Below are 16,788 nucleotides of genomic sequence, written 5' to 3'. Positions count from 1 at the left end.
CATTACATCTCTGTTCAAATCTTAGGGTTGTTATATGGTGACATATTTGTACTTTGATAAGAAATTTACTTTGAACTTTGATATGAATTCAGCAATAATTGACTAACCAAGCTACATTTAAACAATGTAAAGATATTACAATAATTATATTATTTTATTTCAGTGTGCCACCATTACTCAGTCCCCGCCACTAAGCAGATTAAAATATGTATCCTGTTGCTGACATGACAAACATTGACACATAATGTAGTCCTGATCATCACAGTATGGGAACAGCAATTATAACAAAAGACTTCTTTCAACTATTACTCAATATTTGAGGAGGTGTACAAGTCCAAAGATAATAAATGAAGGGATTAATTTGTGAATATTACAAGCTATGTTTTTCTGAAGCTATCTCATTGATGATTAAATATCTTTTAGTATTTCCTTTCAATCTAAAATATCAATATGTTCTTTCAGGTTATTTCCTGTCCCCCACTTACAAATATGCTAGTATACTGGTTTAATATCTTATTTGAATATGCTGACCCCCATTTCTGCTGGCAAAGCAGTCTGCTCACAACTGTGTCTGGAGTTCTCCCAGCAGTGTCAGCAGTCACCACAGACTCAGACATTCATGGCCTTTGGATGCAATGTTTCTTAGATCAATGAACAAGTAAGACATCACAAAATTCTTTGGTGAATATGCTTACCAGCCAGAGACATCCCCCTACTTCCTCCTTTCCTATGAAGACAACCTTATCTTTGCTCCTCTTCCTACTGGATATCATGGTCCCTTCTGGCAATCCCCCACCTTGCCATTTACCTCAGCAATTGGGCCTCAATCACCTCATTTAATTTCCAATCATTCCCAGGTTCCACTAACAACACACACTTGTTTCCCATCAGAAACTGCAGGATAAAGACCCTGTGATCACAACTAGGAGCTGCCAGTTCATTGGTTGACTTGTGTATGAGTAACCTCGTTCCATGGTTCTTAGGATTATCAGTTCTAAGCCTAGCATTGTCCCTGAATTCTTTACGAAAACCAAGACTCCGGATAAAGACTCTCTTGGATGCCAATTCTACGCTCGCTAAGACTGTAATGCCTCCCGACTAGGCCTCCGTGCCTGTGTTCAGCACTTGGGTTCATTCCACCGCCACATCCTTACAACACTGGACAATGATCAATACACTTAACGTTGTTCACCAAAAAAAAATGGCTGCTTTAAAATCAACTAAATATATTGCAATGTATCTCTTTGTAGTTCATCCCTTTGTAGTCTGCTGCAAATGATCTTCCAGAAAACTAGCAAGGAACTGATGATCCTTTAAAAGGTAAATGCCTCTTACAATCACAAACATTCAAAAACTATTAAAGATAATTGCATTAATTAAGATTCATAAAATATGTTTAAAATGAAAATTCACAAATATTAAAGAAATTAAATACAAGTAAGTCAACACATTGGATACAAGGCTGAATGCTGATTTAAGTGGGTAACCTGATTCCAGGTTCTCCAAATTCAATATATCAAGATTCCATAGGTACTTAACTGTTTTAGTAAAGTCCCCTCACTCTTCTAAACTCGAGTGGATGGAAGCCTAACCATATTTTTCTTATAAGGAAATCCACTTATCCCGGGCATTAGCTCGCAAAACTTCTCAAAACTGTCTCTGATACATGATCATCTTTCCTTAAATCCCGTACCCTTACTCCAGATATGGCTTCACCAATGCCCTATAATTGGAGTGAGATTTTCCTAGAATTCTGTTATCATAATTAGAAATGATAATATTCTGTCAGATTTTCCAGATGATAAGTGATCGAGACATTGTGCAAATCAGAACAAGGGTAGCAGAGTTTTAAACATCACGTATTTACAAAAAGTAGAACAAGATGCTGGCGAGGAGTGAATTAGAATAGTCAAGTGTACTGTAGCATAAACATAAATATTTCAGCAGCAGCCAAACAGATATAAAACTTTTTAAAATTTTCACTGAGATTACAATAGTCTAGTTCAGTTCTGTTCAGTTCCTAGACAGAATGATATTGTTTGTGACTCGGGAACATAGTACATTAGGGAAGCTGTGGACAATAATATGTCTTTTTCCAATAGTGAATTGGAGAAAGTATCCACTCATTCAGTGCTGAGTCCACCCAAAGTGTTTGAGAACTTAAGGACTATGGAGAGGTCAGCAAATGTGGCTGTTGGGAAAATCTGGTTTGGTTTTCATCAATTTAGCAATTAAACCTTGGTCTCCACCTCAAGCTATGTTCCTTAATCATTGGCTCCTTCCCTTCCAGGGCAGCTCTGAGGCTAAACTGGATTATTCACAACCAGAATACCATAGCTGATCTTGCAACATTACTGACTACACAGCTGGGATATCTATTTTCTTCTACACTAGAAGCTGCCTCAGCTCATCTGTTTCTAAAGATCTCATCCATATCTTTGTTACTGCTGACCCAATGCCTGACTGACCACCTCCCACATTCTAACCAACAAAACCGTAAGGTCATCCAGTACTCTTGTCCAATTACTGCTGGTGATCTAGTCTGCATCTTGTTCTATTTACACACCACCGCTACATTCACAACTGTTTAGGCAGGGTATATTTCAATTTCTTATTGTTTTCTTCATATCCCTCAATAGCTTTGTTGGTTCAGTATTCTGAAATCTATTTTAGCCCTGTACCTATTCAAGTTCCAGTCTTGATTTTTGTTTGTTTGGCTATTGATAGACACGCCCTCACCTTCCATTGGCCCAAATTTCAGAATCAGAACCAAGTTTTTCACTGACATATCTTATGAAATTTGTTATTATCTGACAGCAGTATAACACATGACATCAGGAAAAAGTCTCTTTAGGTTGAAAATAAAGAGTGCAAAAGAAGAATAATGAGGTCGTGTTCTTATACGTTCATGGACCATTCAAACATCTGATGTTGGAGGGGAAGAAGCTGTTCCTGAAATGTTGAATTTTGGTCTCCAGGCTCCAATGGCAATAATGAGAAGACGCCTTGTCCTGGATTTTGAGAGTTCTTAATGATTGATGCCAGCTTCCTGAGGCACTGACTTTTGAAGATGACTTCAATGGCAGAGAGTATTCTGTGCCTGTGACAGAACCAGCTGATACCACAACTGTCACAACCACATACTGAGCCATGGCGTTTGCGTGTCCTTGAAAACATGCCGCAGAATGGGTTTGGCGCTCATGAGTATGCGTGTTCCAGACAATTAATATTTCACTGTGGTGGTATTTAACTCCACAGCAATGGTCTACTTACCATTGTCCTAGTTTCAAGAAAGAAGACTACCATTTAGACTGATACAGTTAAGGAGAGGAATTTATTTAGTAACAAGCCACGACTGCTGAACAGCTGTATCAGCGTTAGCTTTAGTTTGAATGTTATAGCCACCTTTAAAAGCCACCTCAATCATAGAGGGTTTAAAAAAAATTAGAAAAAATGGATGAAATATAATTCAAAATGCAGCACAGGAAAACAGTAAATGGTAAACAGCTCGCTGTCCTAGTGAGGAGAGACGTCAGTGGTGGCAAGGTTTCTATTAGTCTCACAGCCTGAGGGAACCAGCCTAGCAGTCCTAGTCCTGATGCTTCTGTACCTCCTTCCTGATGGTCAAAGAGATTATGGGATGGGTGGAAGGGATCATCAACAATGCTTTGAGTTCTTCCTCTGCAACACTCACAGTAAATGTCTCAAGAGGGGTGACGGAAACTTCAATGAACCTCTCAGCAGTTCTTACTGTCCTCTGTATGGCTCAATACCTTGCAAATCAATGATGCAGTGCAATCAGGATACTCTCTATGGTGCTTTTGTAGAAAGTTGTTCGAGTGGGGGCAGGGAGACTTGCACACCTCAGTCTCCTCAGGAAGTGTGGATGCTGCTATGCTCTCTTGACTAATGAGGAGTTGCTGTGGATCCAGGTTAGATCATCCATTATGTGCACACCGAAGAACTTTATGCTCTTCACTCTCTCCATGGCAGTGCAGTTGATGTGTAATGGAGAGTGGTCGACCTGTGCCTTCCTGAAGTCCACAATCATCTCTTCTGTCTTGCCCATGTTGAGACTCAGGTTGTTATTCTCACATCATTTGACAAGTCTCTCTTCCTCCTGTCCATATGCTCAATCATCATTGTTGCTGCTGAGGCTTTGCCACAGGGTTTGCATGTCCTCGCAGGTGGGTTGCTAAATATGTTTTGCAATCATGCTTATGAGTATGCACGTTCCAGCCAATTAGTGTTTCAGTGAGATGGTATTTAGCTCCCTTCCTGTCATTTCAGTCTTGTCGCGACTAATCAAGGGCACAGCATTGCAACACTACCTACCTACTGTTGTCCTGGTTTCATGAAAGAGACTTCCGTGTTTGAACATTCCAGTTTACGTCCCAGTTGGTCTGATGTTTATTGTTTTTCCTTTATTTCTGCACTGTTCCTACTAAAAATCAGTGAACTGTTGATTGGCTTCAGTGTCCCTCTTTAGCACACCCCCGTTAACAACACTCTGCAGCCCCTTTTGATGGTGATTCAATCAGTCAGAGTGCTCCCTACCATTCATCTGTAGAAATTTGCTAGTCTTTGGTGACATACCAAATATCCATAGACCATAAGACCATAAGACAAAGGAGGAGAAGTAGGCCATTCGGCCCATCGAGTCTGCTCCGTCATTTTATCATGAGCTGATCCATTTTATCCTATTTAGTCCCACTGCCCCGCCTTCTCACCATAACCTTTGATGCCCTGGCTACTCAGATACCTATCAATCTCTGCCTTAAATACACCCAATGACGTGGCCTCCACTGCTGCCCGTGGCAACAAATTCCATAGATTCACCACCCTCTGACTAAAAAAATTTTTCGCATTTCTGTTCTGAAAGGGCGCCCTTCAATCCTGAAGTCATGCCCTCTCGTACTAGATTCCCCCATCATGGGAAACAACTTTGCCACATCCACTCTGTCCATGCCTTTTAACATTCGAAATCTTTCTATGAGGTCTCCCCTCATTCTTCTAAACTTCAAGGAATACAGTCCAAGAGCGGACAAACGTTCCTCATATGTTAACCCTCTCATTCCCGGAATCATTCTAGTGAATCTTCTCTGTACTCTCTCCAACGTCAGCACATCCTTTCTTAAATAAGGAGACCAAAACTGCCCACAGTCCTCCAAGTGAGGTCTCACCAGCGCCTTACAGAGCCTCAACATCACATCTCTGTTCCTATACTCTATTCCTCTAGAAATGAATGCCAACATTGCATTTGCCTTCTTCACTACCGACTCAACCTGGAGGTTAACTTTAAGGGAATCCTGTACGAGGACTCCCAAGTCCCATTGTATCTCAGAACTTTGAATTCTTTCCCCATTTAAATAATAGTCTGCCCGTTTATTTTTTCTGCCAAAGTGCATAACCATACACTTTCCAACATTGTACTTCATTTGCCACTTCTCTGCCCATTCTTCCAATCTATCCAAGTCTCTCTGCAGACTCTCCGTTTCCTCAGCACTACTGGCCCCTCCACCTATCTTCGTATCGTCAGCAAACTTAGCCACAAAGCCATCTATTCCATGATGCAAATCGTTGATGTACAATGTAAAAAGAAGCGGCCCCAACACTGATCCCTGCGGAACACCACTGCTAACCGGCAGCCAACCAGAATAGGATCCCTTTATTCCCACTCTCTGTTTCCTGCCAATCAGCCAACACTCTATCCACGTATGTAACTTTCCTGTAATTCCATGGGCTCTTATCTTGTTAAGTAGCCTCATGTGTGGCACCTTGTCAAAGGCCTTCTGAAAATCCAAATATACAACATCCACTGCATCTCTCTTGTCTAGCCTACTTGTAATTTCCTCAAAAAATTGTAATAGGTTTGTCAGGCAGAATTTTCCTTTAAGGACTCCATGCTGAGTTCTGCCTATTTTGTCATATGCCTCCAGGTACTCTGTAACCTCATCCTTGACAATCGACTCCAACAACTTCCCAACCACCGACGTCAAGCTAACAGGTCTATAATTTCCTTTTTGCTTCCTTGCCCCCTTCTTAAATAGCAGAGTGACATTTGCAATCTTCCAGTCTTCCGGAACCATGCCAGAATCTATCGACTTTTGAAAGATCATCGCTAATGCCTCCGCAATCTCCACAGCTACTTCCTTTAGAACACAAGGGTCCATTCCATCTGGTCCAGGAGAATTATCGACCTTTAGCCTATTCAGCTTCCTGAGTACTTTCTCTGTCGTAATTGTGACTGCGCATACTTCTCTTCCCTGCCACCCTTGAGTGTCCGGTATCCTGCTGTCTTCCTCAGTAAAGACTGATGCAAAATACTTGTTCAGTTCCTCTGCCATCTCCTCATCTCCCATTACAATTTCTCCAGTATCATTTTCTATCGGTCCTATATCTACTCTCACCTGTCTTTTACTCTTTATATACTTGAAAAAGCTTTTCGTATCCTCTTCGATATTATTTGCTAGTTTCCTTTCATAGTTAATCTTTTCTCTCTTAATGACCTTCTTGGTTTCCTTTTGTAAGGTTTTAAAGACTTCCCAATCCTCTGTCTTCCCACTAATTTTTGCTTCCTTGTATGGCCTCTCCTTAGCTTTAACTTTGGCTTTGACTTCTCTTGTCAACCACGGTTGCATCCTTTTCCCACTCGAAAATTTCTGCTTTTTTGGAATATACCTGTCTTGCACATTCCTCATTTCTCGCATAAACTCCAGCCACTGCTGCTCTGCCGTCTTTCCCACCAGTGCCCCTTTCCAGTCAACTTTGGCCAGTTCCTCTCTCATGCCACTGTAGTTTCCTTTACTGCACTGAAACACCGACACATCAGATTTCGGCTTCTCTTTTTCTAATTTCACAGTGAACTCAATCATGTTATGATTACTGCCTCCTAAGGGTTCTTTCACCCCAATCTCTCCAATCACCTCCGGTTCATTACACAATACCCAATCCAGTACAGCTGATCCCCTAGTGGGCTCAACAACAAGCTGTTCTAAAGAGCCATCTCGCAGACATTCTACATATTCTCTCTCTTGAGATCCAGTGCCGACCTGAATTTTCCAATCTAATCACATGTTAAAATCCCCCACAATTATCATAACACTACCCTTCTGACAAGCCTTTTCTATTTCCAGTCTATATCCTCAAACTCCTAATGAAGTATAGCCATTGGTGCACTTTCATCATGATTGCATCAATGTGTTGGGCCTAGGATAAATCATTTAAGATGTTGATGCTCAGGAATTTGAAACTGCTCACCCTTTCCACCTCTCTCCCCTCAATCAGGACTGGTGTGTGTGTTTCCTGACTTCCTCTTCCTGATGTCCACAAGGCAAAGGTTCTTCCAACAGCAATCATCCCATCGGCAAATTTACAGATGCCTTTTGAACTGTTCTTTGCTTCATAGTCATGAGCTTAGAGAGAGTAGAGCAGGGAGCCAAGCACAGAACCTTGAGGTGTACCTCTGTTGATTTGCAACTTCCCTCAACAAAACCCTGTGCACGTCTACTTCCTCCATTAAGATACATTTAAAAAATCATCTCTTTAACAAATCTTGATGAAATATGCTTATGTGATTCGGAGGGTGGGACATTAGTACTGCAGTTAGTGTAACATTTCATAGTGCCAGTAATTGGAAGATCGGGTTTCAATTCCCTCAACTGTCTGTAAGGAACTTGTACGTTCTATCCATGATCATGTGGGTTTCCTCCAGGTGTTTCAGTTTTCTCCCACTTTTCAGAGGAATACAGATTAGAGTTAGTAAGTCATGGGCAAGCAATGTTGCTGCCAGAAGCAAGGCAACATTTGCAAGCTGCCCCCAAAACATAATCAGACTGTGTTGGTCATTGATGCAAACAATTTATTTCACTGTTTGCTTAAATGTTTTAATATACATGTGAGAAATAAAGTTAAGCTTTAAATCCTCATTGTCAGATTCCATTTCATGTTACTCCTGTTGAAATGTTGAATAAATAAATGATTTCTCCTCTTATAGCCTTTCAAATGACAGCATTAAATTAAGCTCATCATAGGAGCGGCATTCTAGATTAATTCACTGCTAAAATAAAACGGGTAACTCCACCATTGTAATTTTACAGTGCATTGAATTAACTCCTAAGTTTTAGATGCTGACAGAAGTGTGTTGTCTTTGTCTGACAATGATGTGTAACATATCATTGGAAACTGCGAAGTCAACAGATTGATTATGGAGCAGTGATATTCTGAAGACAGCACATGTTTGTCAGGATGTCCCTTACACAGATGCAACTGTAGTCTCTAAATAAATATGCTTTCAAGTAGAAGCAAAAGAATAATATGTACAGATGTAACGTGGAAAAACAAAATTGATCGAGGATTTATAAGCAAGTCCATAATTAACCATTTACCAGTAATAAATGTGTCACATTTGTCAGATTTTTCAGCTTCATTTTAGATTGTTCCCATGTCATCAATTTTACTTAGTTTGGAGGAAAGATTTTTGTACTGATGTTTCTATTACTTCCATGAAAAATTATATCTTACAACAGTGAGCTGAAAAGCCCAATGCCTAACAGCAAGATGGATTATTCTAGCTAAAACTGACAAAACAACATTTTCACAGGAATCTCACAGACAGAAACTTTTCTTTTTCAAAATTAAACTTCTTTCGTATTAAATTTTTACAAGAACTACAAAACATTGCATAGTCTTCTTTACCTTCATAGTGTTATCAAGTCTATGCTTTATTGTGTTGTGAAGTCTATACGTATGCAGTCTCATCAGGTTAATACATTCATGTAGCCTCTTTGAAAAATGCACCCTTCATATTCTTGAGAGAAGACCCCATATTATCTGATTGTGACAGGATCCTAGGCTGCAGATGTTCCCCACAAAGCCTTCGCAATGACTACACCATGCTTCAAAGTATTCCTGAGCTTGTTCTTCTACAGCCTGGAATATGTTGGGTGGCAGTATTGCCTTAAATACAATATGCCTCATTGTGCTGGAAGACCAGTTGTTACAACTTGCTGGTTTTCCAGTAATATGATAGCATGCTTGGGCATAGAGGCCGGAATCCAAACAAAGGTGTAATTGTTTGTCCTTGTGGATACTAAGAACATCGAGTACTACAGGTCTACTCCACTAGAGAGTTGCTCAATAGTGGTGGAGCTGGATTTGTTGCCATAAGACCATAAGGCAATAAGAGAAAGGAGTGGAATTAGGCCAATTGGCCCATTAAGTCTGCTCCCCAGTTTCATCATAGCTGGTCCATTTTCTCCCTCTCAGCCCCACCCTGCTGCCTTCTTCCCGAATCTCTTCATGCCCTGACCAATCATGGTTGCATACTGTGTTGCAGCCTGCTACAACCACCCAAAGAGCAAAGCATCAGAGGCGAAGTGCTGTCTGACAAATGGTGCAAATGATTGTCTTCTACGTCTTTCTTGAGGTTGCAAGACCCTGCTTTACATTGATAATATAGGATGCTGAGTCCGGCTCACTGGTTCTTTGGCAAGACTGACAATGGAGAAGCTCTGTGGTCTCGGTTATTGCCCGGAGTAGGCCCTCGTGCTGCAGAGTCACCTGTCGCCGCTGTTCAGGGAAGGAGATACTGGAGTCGGTGTGGGAAAGAGCAGCTGGATTCTGTGCTGGGTGAGGATCTAGCCCCTCTGTCAGTGCTGCCCTCCAGTGTTCACTTGATGAAAGACAATCTGAAATGCATTCATCTGCAGGAGCACTAGCGCATAATAAGGAATGCTGCATGTTTGATCTTGCAGAAACGTGGCTCCAGGGCAACATCCTAAGCACTATCAATCTACGAGCCATGACACTCAGGGACTTGGGCTACATATTTTTCTGTGACTGTATGCTTTTCTGCTGTTGTAATTATATGTGCTATATGAGCTGTGTGCTCTGTATGACTTTTGGAACTGTGTTAGCAACTTTGTCCTGGAAAAATGCTGTTTCATTTGGCTGTATTCATGTGAATGGCTGAATGACAATTAAAATTGAACTTGTAATCCGTGATTTTTGGGATGAACCTTTACAAGGACCCTTGTATTTACTGAGCATCTAATGAAGAGATCAATCTGGATTACATATTTCCTTGGTTAATTGAACAGACTGCTGTTTAAAAAGTGGTGTATTCAGACCTGTTTGTGTTCTATCAGTTACCAGTCATCATTCTGTTTTGCAAATGAACAGAAACACTCATTGGGATCATCATTTGTCATTTTTTTCCCCGTAAAATGAAGACATTAGAAAGTTCAGGACGATCACAATAATATAAATAATTACTAATGCTTCCCTCTATGTTACCTGATTGAAAGGAAAATCACAGGAGCAGCACTGATCCTTTGTTACCAACTAGGTGCGGGAGTCCTAATGCCCCACCACAAGTGACACAAGCCTTACAAAATGCTGCCAATTGTGCATTGTCACATTCAAAAAATAACTCAAAAATAACAATGTTAGCTCAGAATTGAATCCTAGTCACTGAAGCTGTGAGGCAGCAGCTTTACTTGCTGCATCACTGTTTTGAAAGGAGATTCCAGTGCTATTCTGCTATCCTTCAAAAATAGCATTCTTTGTCACATACCTACCCATTTAGATTGGTCATAATTGAATTAGATTTAATATATTACATAGAAGCAGACTATTCAATAAACTATGTTCCACAAAAGCCTTCCATTACTTCTCACCTAATCCCATAAACACATATACAACTAAAATTGTACTTTTCTTTCTTTATCCTTTCACTTCAGCTGCTCATTTCAGTAAGAGATCCTACAGCTGTCCTTGGATAAAGAATTCCCTGAACGATTTACTGGTTACTATCTTATACTTATAATCCCCAGTATTTATATCAAATATAGTCTTCACCCAACCTGATCATTTAACATTTGAAATGAATCCATCAGCCATTGCTTTTCTGGAGAAGAACCACAGATTGTTCTGTGTTTCCTGAAAATATTTTTCAGTACTCGTATCATCCTCATAAATCTTTCATGAAGCATTATGTTATGATATTCTACCTTTTAACATCTGCTTGGTCATATGTAAATATCACCTTGCTACCTGCTTAAATAGAAGATCTTCCAGATAATTTTAGGTAAGCAGAATTTTGAAGAATTTTAGTTGAGTTAGAAATAATAATTTTGAAATTAACTGGTTAGCCTTTGTGACAGATGCTGATGCTCTAGCCTTTTATTGTTTATAATGAGTTGTGATGTTGTCTGAAGCCTTGTCCAATCTGAACTGCAAATCCTGACAAAACAACATATTAAAGATTAAAAAATGCATAATTGTCCTTTGGTGCTTCATGGGTTTGTGTTTTTTTCCTCAATGCCAAGAAAAATTGAGTTATGTAATCATGCTTAAAAATTATGGAATATTTACTTAGATTGTAATATAGGATTGATTCAATAATATTAATCCTTTTTCAAAGCTACCATGTCACTTCAATATTGTGACATTCATTCTCCTCTCACTTATTCTCCTCTCACTCTCCTCCAAGCCAAAAGCTGTAGCTAGACTATTTATTTTTAGAAAAACAGGGGGCCAATATCCTTGCTGGCAGGTTTGGTATAGCTGTTGGGGAACTACAAACTAAACTGGCCGGGGAAGCAGAGTGATACAGCTGAGGATGGGCAGCAGTATAAAACAAGATGCAGTTTTCAGAGACACCATCAGGAAAAACAGGCAGACAATAGGACAAAATTGCAGTCAGTCAGAGGAGTTGCAATGTAACATAGGGACAAAATCTAACAGGGTAATGAATACAGGACTGAAGGTTTAATAATTGAATGTACGCAGTATACGGAATATGGTAGATAATCTTGTAGTGCAGTTAAAAATTAGTAGGTATGATGTGTGTATCACTGAGTTGTGGCTGAAAGAAGACAATAGTTGGGAGCTTAACATCGAAGGATGCACATTATATAAAAAGGATAGGCAGGTGGGTAAGGGGACTGGGGTGGGTCTGTTGGTGAAAAATGAAATTAAATCCTTAGAAAGAGGTGACATAGGATTGGAAGATGTAGAAACCTTGTGAGAGAATTAAGAAAATGCAAGGGTAAAAAGATCCTTATGGAGTTATATACAGGCCTCCAAGCAGAAGGGAGGGTGTGGGCTAGAAATTACAAAGGGAGATAGAAAATGCCTGTCAAAAGAGGAATGTTTCTATGGTCATAGGGGATATCAATATGCAGGTAGATTGGGAAAATCTGGTTGGTGCTGGAACCCAAAAGAGAGAATGTGTAGAATGCCTACAATATGACTTTTTAGAACAGCCTGTGGTTGTGCCCACTAGGGAAAAGGCTACTCTGGATTGGGTGTTGTGTAATGAACCAGATTTGATTAGGAAGCTGAAGATCAAGGAACACTTAGAAGTTGTGATCACAATATGGTATACTTCGCTCTGAAATCTGAGAGGGAGAAGATAAAGTTAGATGAGTCAGTATTACAATGAAGTTAAAGAGAATTATAGAGGTGTGAGAGAGAAACTAGCCAAAGTTGATTGAAAGGGGACTCTAGCAGGGATGATGGCAAAAGATCAATGGCTAGAGTTGTTGGAAGCAATTCAGAAGGCACAGGCTAGATACATCCCAAGGAAGAAGAGGTATTCTAAAGGCAGGGTGATGCAACCATGTATAATAAGTGAAGTCAAAAACAAAAGCAAAAGGGAAGGCATATAATGGAGCAAAAATTAGTGGGAAGTTAGAAGATGGTGAAGCTTTTAAAAACCAACAGAAGGCAACTAAAAGGCCATAAGAAGAGAAAAGATTAAATATGAAGTTAAGCTAGCCAATATTTTCTTTTTATTTAATCATTTATGGGATGTGGTATCGCCAGCTAAGCCAGCATTTATTGTCCATCCCCAGTTGTCCTTGAGAAGGTGCTGATTAGCTGCCTTCTTGAACCACTTCAGTCCTTGAAATGTAGGTACACCCACAGTGCTGTTGGGGGATATCAAAGAGAATACCAAGAGTTTTTTTTTCAGAGATTTAAATTAAAAGAGAGGCAGGAGTATATATTAGTGTGAAGTTTCCCACAGGAAAATGATGCAGGAGAGGTTGTAATGGGGGGCAAGGAAATGGTGGAGGAAGTAAGTAGGTATTTTGCATCTATTTTCACTATGTAAAATGCTAGTGGCATGCTGAAAGTTCAAGAAAGTCAGTGGGTAGAAGTGAGTGCAATTGCTATTACTAGGGAGACGGTGCTTGGGAAACTGGAAGTTCTGAAGGTGGATAAGTCAACTGGACCAGATGGACTACACCCCGGCAGTCTGAAAGAAGTAGCTGAGGAAATTGTGGATCTTTCAAGGATCACTAGATTCTGGCATGGTTCCAGAAGACAGTAAAATTGTAAATATTACTGCACTCTGCAAGAAATGAGGGAGACAGAAGAAAGGAAATTATGGACCTCAGTCTGACCTCAGAGGGTGAGAAGATGTTAGAGTCAATTGTTAAGGATGAGGTCTCAGGGTACTTTGAGGTACATGATAAAATAGGCCAAAGTCAGCATGATTTTCTGAAAGGAAAATCTTACCTGAAAAATCTGTTGGAATTCTTTGAGGAAATAACAGTTCATTGCACAACACCCAGTCCAGAACTGCTGATCCTCTAATGGACTCAACCACGAGCTGCTCTAAAAATCCATCTCATCAGCATTCTAGAAACTCCCTCTCTTTGGCTGCAGTGCCAATCTGATTTTCCCAGTCTATCTGCAAATTAAAATCACCAATCACTATTGTAACATTGCCCTTTTTGCTTGTATTTTCTAAATCCCATTGTAATTTGTAGATCACATCCTTACTACTGTTTGAGGGTCTGTATACAACTCCCATCAGGTTCTTTTTACTCTTGCAGTTCCTTAGCTCTATCCACAATGATTAATCATTTTCTGATCCTATGTCAGTTCTTTCTAATAATTTGATTTCATTTTTTACCAACAAAGCCACACAGTCCTTCTGCCTACCTGCCTGATCTTTCGATACAATGAGTAGCCTTGGATGTTAAGCTCTCAGCTATAATCTTCTTTCAGCCATGATTTAATGATGCCCAAAACATCATCAATGCCGACCTGTAACTGTGCTACAAGTTCATCTACCTTATTCCGTATATAGCGCACGTTCAGATATAATGGCTTCAGTCTTGCATTCACCCTTTTAAATGTGGGAGGGTATTCTGAAGAGATGACTAACAAGCAAGATAAGCAGCTGCATGTTCATTCCTCATCTCTCTGACTTTTGTGTGTGGTATTCATAGCCACCGGGCATCCCCATAACACAAACATAACAAATGGCGACGAGGTGACAAGGTATCATGTGATACTTACTTTGTTCCTTTTGGAAAGAAAAGTCTATGTGTAATGCTGACTATGTACAGCTGTATAACATGGATGAGTAAAAAGAAAATGGCCACAGGAAGCGTGATGAGTGAAGAACTCAAGGTGAGAGAATGAGAAAGGGACAGTTGAATTAAATAAATAAGAGAAAGAGAGAGAGACCAGTAAAGCAAATTAACTTGTCTGGAACATAATTGTGCTTGAAAATGGTGACAATGTTTGGATGTATGTGGCCACATTACGAAACAACAAAGCAATGGAGTTCATGTATTGAATGATTTAAATATTTTACACTGGCAAATCAAATTTCAGATGATATTTGTCTTCCAACTTTTCTCACTGTGATGGGTGGCAAAAATTTATTATACGGTCTAGTACAACCTAATTAGTCTTGTGATAAGCCTTATGGTTAAAGTCTTAAAGGACCACTAATCACCTTAACTTTTGATTATTACTCAAAGGTTTAGATTTCATAAAATGAATCAAGAGGAAGTTGAGTCTATATAACAGTTTGTGGAAGTGTTGAACCAATTGCCTGAACACTGATTTTGGGCATTTGCTGAATGACACATTATGTGATAGACTCATATGTGGTCAGCATAGTCAGGCAATTCAGAAACATTTGCTTACAGAGGACATTGCGGAAGATAAATGAGATTAGTACGTCTATGGAGATGACATCTAAAGAGGCACAGATATTAAGTGTATCTTCCCAAGTTCATAAATTTTTTACTAACTTTGAGAATAAGACACCCATTTGCAATCAATGTTACCTTGTAACAAAACTGGGCATTCAGCAAAAGAAAGCTGGCATAAGGATTTAGATTGCCAAAACTGTGGCAAAGAAGGGACACAGTAGATGTGCCTGTAAAAGTAAAAAGATAACATCACCCAAAAACAGTGTAATTGAAAAAAATGACATTTGGAAAAACAGAAAGAAACATGTGAACAAGATGTAGCTCAGTGAGTACGGACTGAGTGACTCTCACTTTGTGCCCGAAGAACTGAAAACCAACACAAACTAGCCAATCCAGATATAGTTCCAAAATCTTACGCAAATTTTTTTCACCATTCCCAACAGTATACATTAGCTGAGGTCATACAGAAGTAGATACAGGTTGCTGAAATCCATGATCTGATCATTAACATGTTCTTGCATGCTTTCTCTGGGATTTGCAGCCTCTGAGGACCCTAGCAATGAGTCCTGACCTGTAATTGTGCTGAGATCGAATCACCTATTTAGACAGGAGATGGTATGTGGGATGTGACAAGGATGAAAAGGGTTGGAGGACACAGCAGCTGAAATATTAAACACTCTTCATTGGAGAACCTGCTTTCATCCCTCTCAGCAATGCCAAATTTTACTGCTATCACAGAGGAGGAAAGGCTTAATGAAGGTCAATTCTGTATCGTAAAACAGGAATTAATGGGTCATGTTTGTTGCTGGAATTCGCATAATGAAGGGAATTAATTGGTTTGTTTTATAAGGATAAGTGCACTATCTTACTCTGAAAAAAAGTGCTGTCGTTACAATTGAAGAAGTTACTCTGTTAAATCAGCATTGTCTACATGACCAAAGTTCAAAAAGACCTGACCATGTGAACTTGCTTAATCGGGTCCTGGTGACTCAAACTTGAGTTCCAGTGATGTGCACTAAAGTGACAAATAACACAATTAGTGCATTCAGAAATCAGAAACCATGGTAATGAAGGTGAAGTATTCTTTGTGTGAATATTCATCAGTGGGCGAAGCAGTCATGGGTTAATTATACATCATGAAACATCACATATTTTCTTGCAGTCCAATATCTGTGCATTACAATGCTGTTATTATAGACTCACTTGCTTTTGTTCAATTTTCTAACAGGAGAATAAGTACAAATTGTCACTTCCTTTTCATCAGTAATTATAATTAAGGTTTTCTACAAGCAAAGTAACATATCTTTCATGTCCAATATCTTAGGCAATTCTTCTGAAGATTTTGCCCCATAATCTCCACTAAAAATAAAAAAGCATATCTTATATTTGTATATTCCCCATACAACTTCAGAATGCCCTATAATGCTCTATGACAAATTAAATAGTTCCAAAGTGTAATTATCATTCTAATGTGAGAAATATAGCTGTTAATTAGAGCAGAAGGTTTCACAACTAATATTGTTGAGTGGCTTGATAAACTGCTGTGATTCCTTTGATGGTCGAAAAAATGAGTCCTCCAGCCATTCCAATAGTTATCTTTGATGTTGAGAGGCCATGGCGCAATCATACTGCACAGTACCACAGGGATAGCACAGCTGTAGTGACCAGGGTATTGCGAGGGTTGGTGAACACTTAGTGACTTCTTCCATACCGTAATTCTCTGTAATTCTACAATGCATTGCACCAAAATGCAAACATGAATTATTAGGCAAAGAGAGAGCCTGCGGTATGTTGAGTTATTGGGTGAACAATTAATAGTTATCAT

This window comes from Mobula birostris, chromosome 1, assembly GCF_030028105.1.
Source record: "Mobula birostris isolate sMobBir1 chromosome 1, sMobBir1.hap1, whole genome shotgun sequence".
Lineage (NCBI taxonomy): Eukaryota > Metazoa > Chordata > Chondrichthyes > Myliobatiformes > Myliobatidae > Mobula > Mobula birostris.
Note: the sequence above shows the minus strand (reverse complement) of the source record.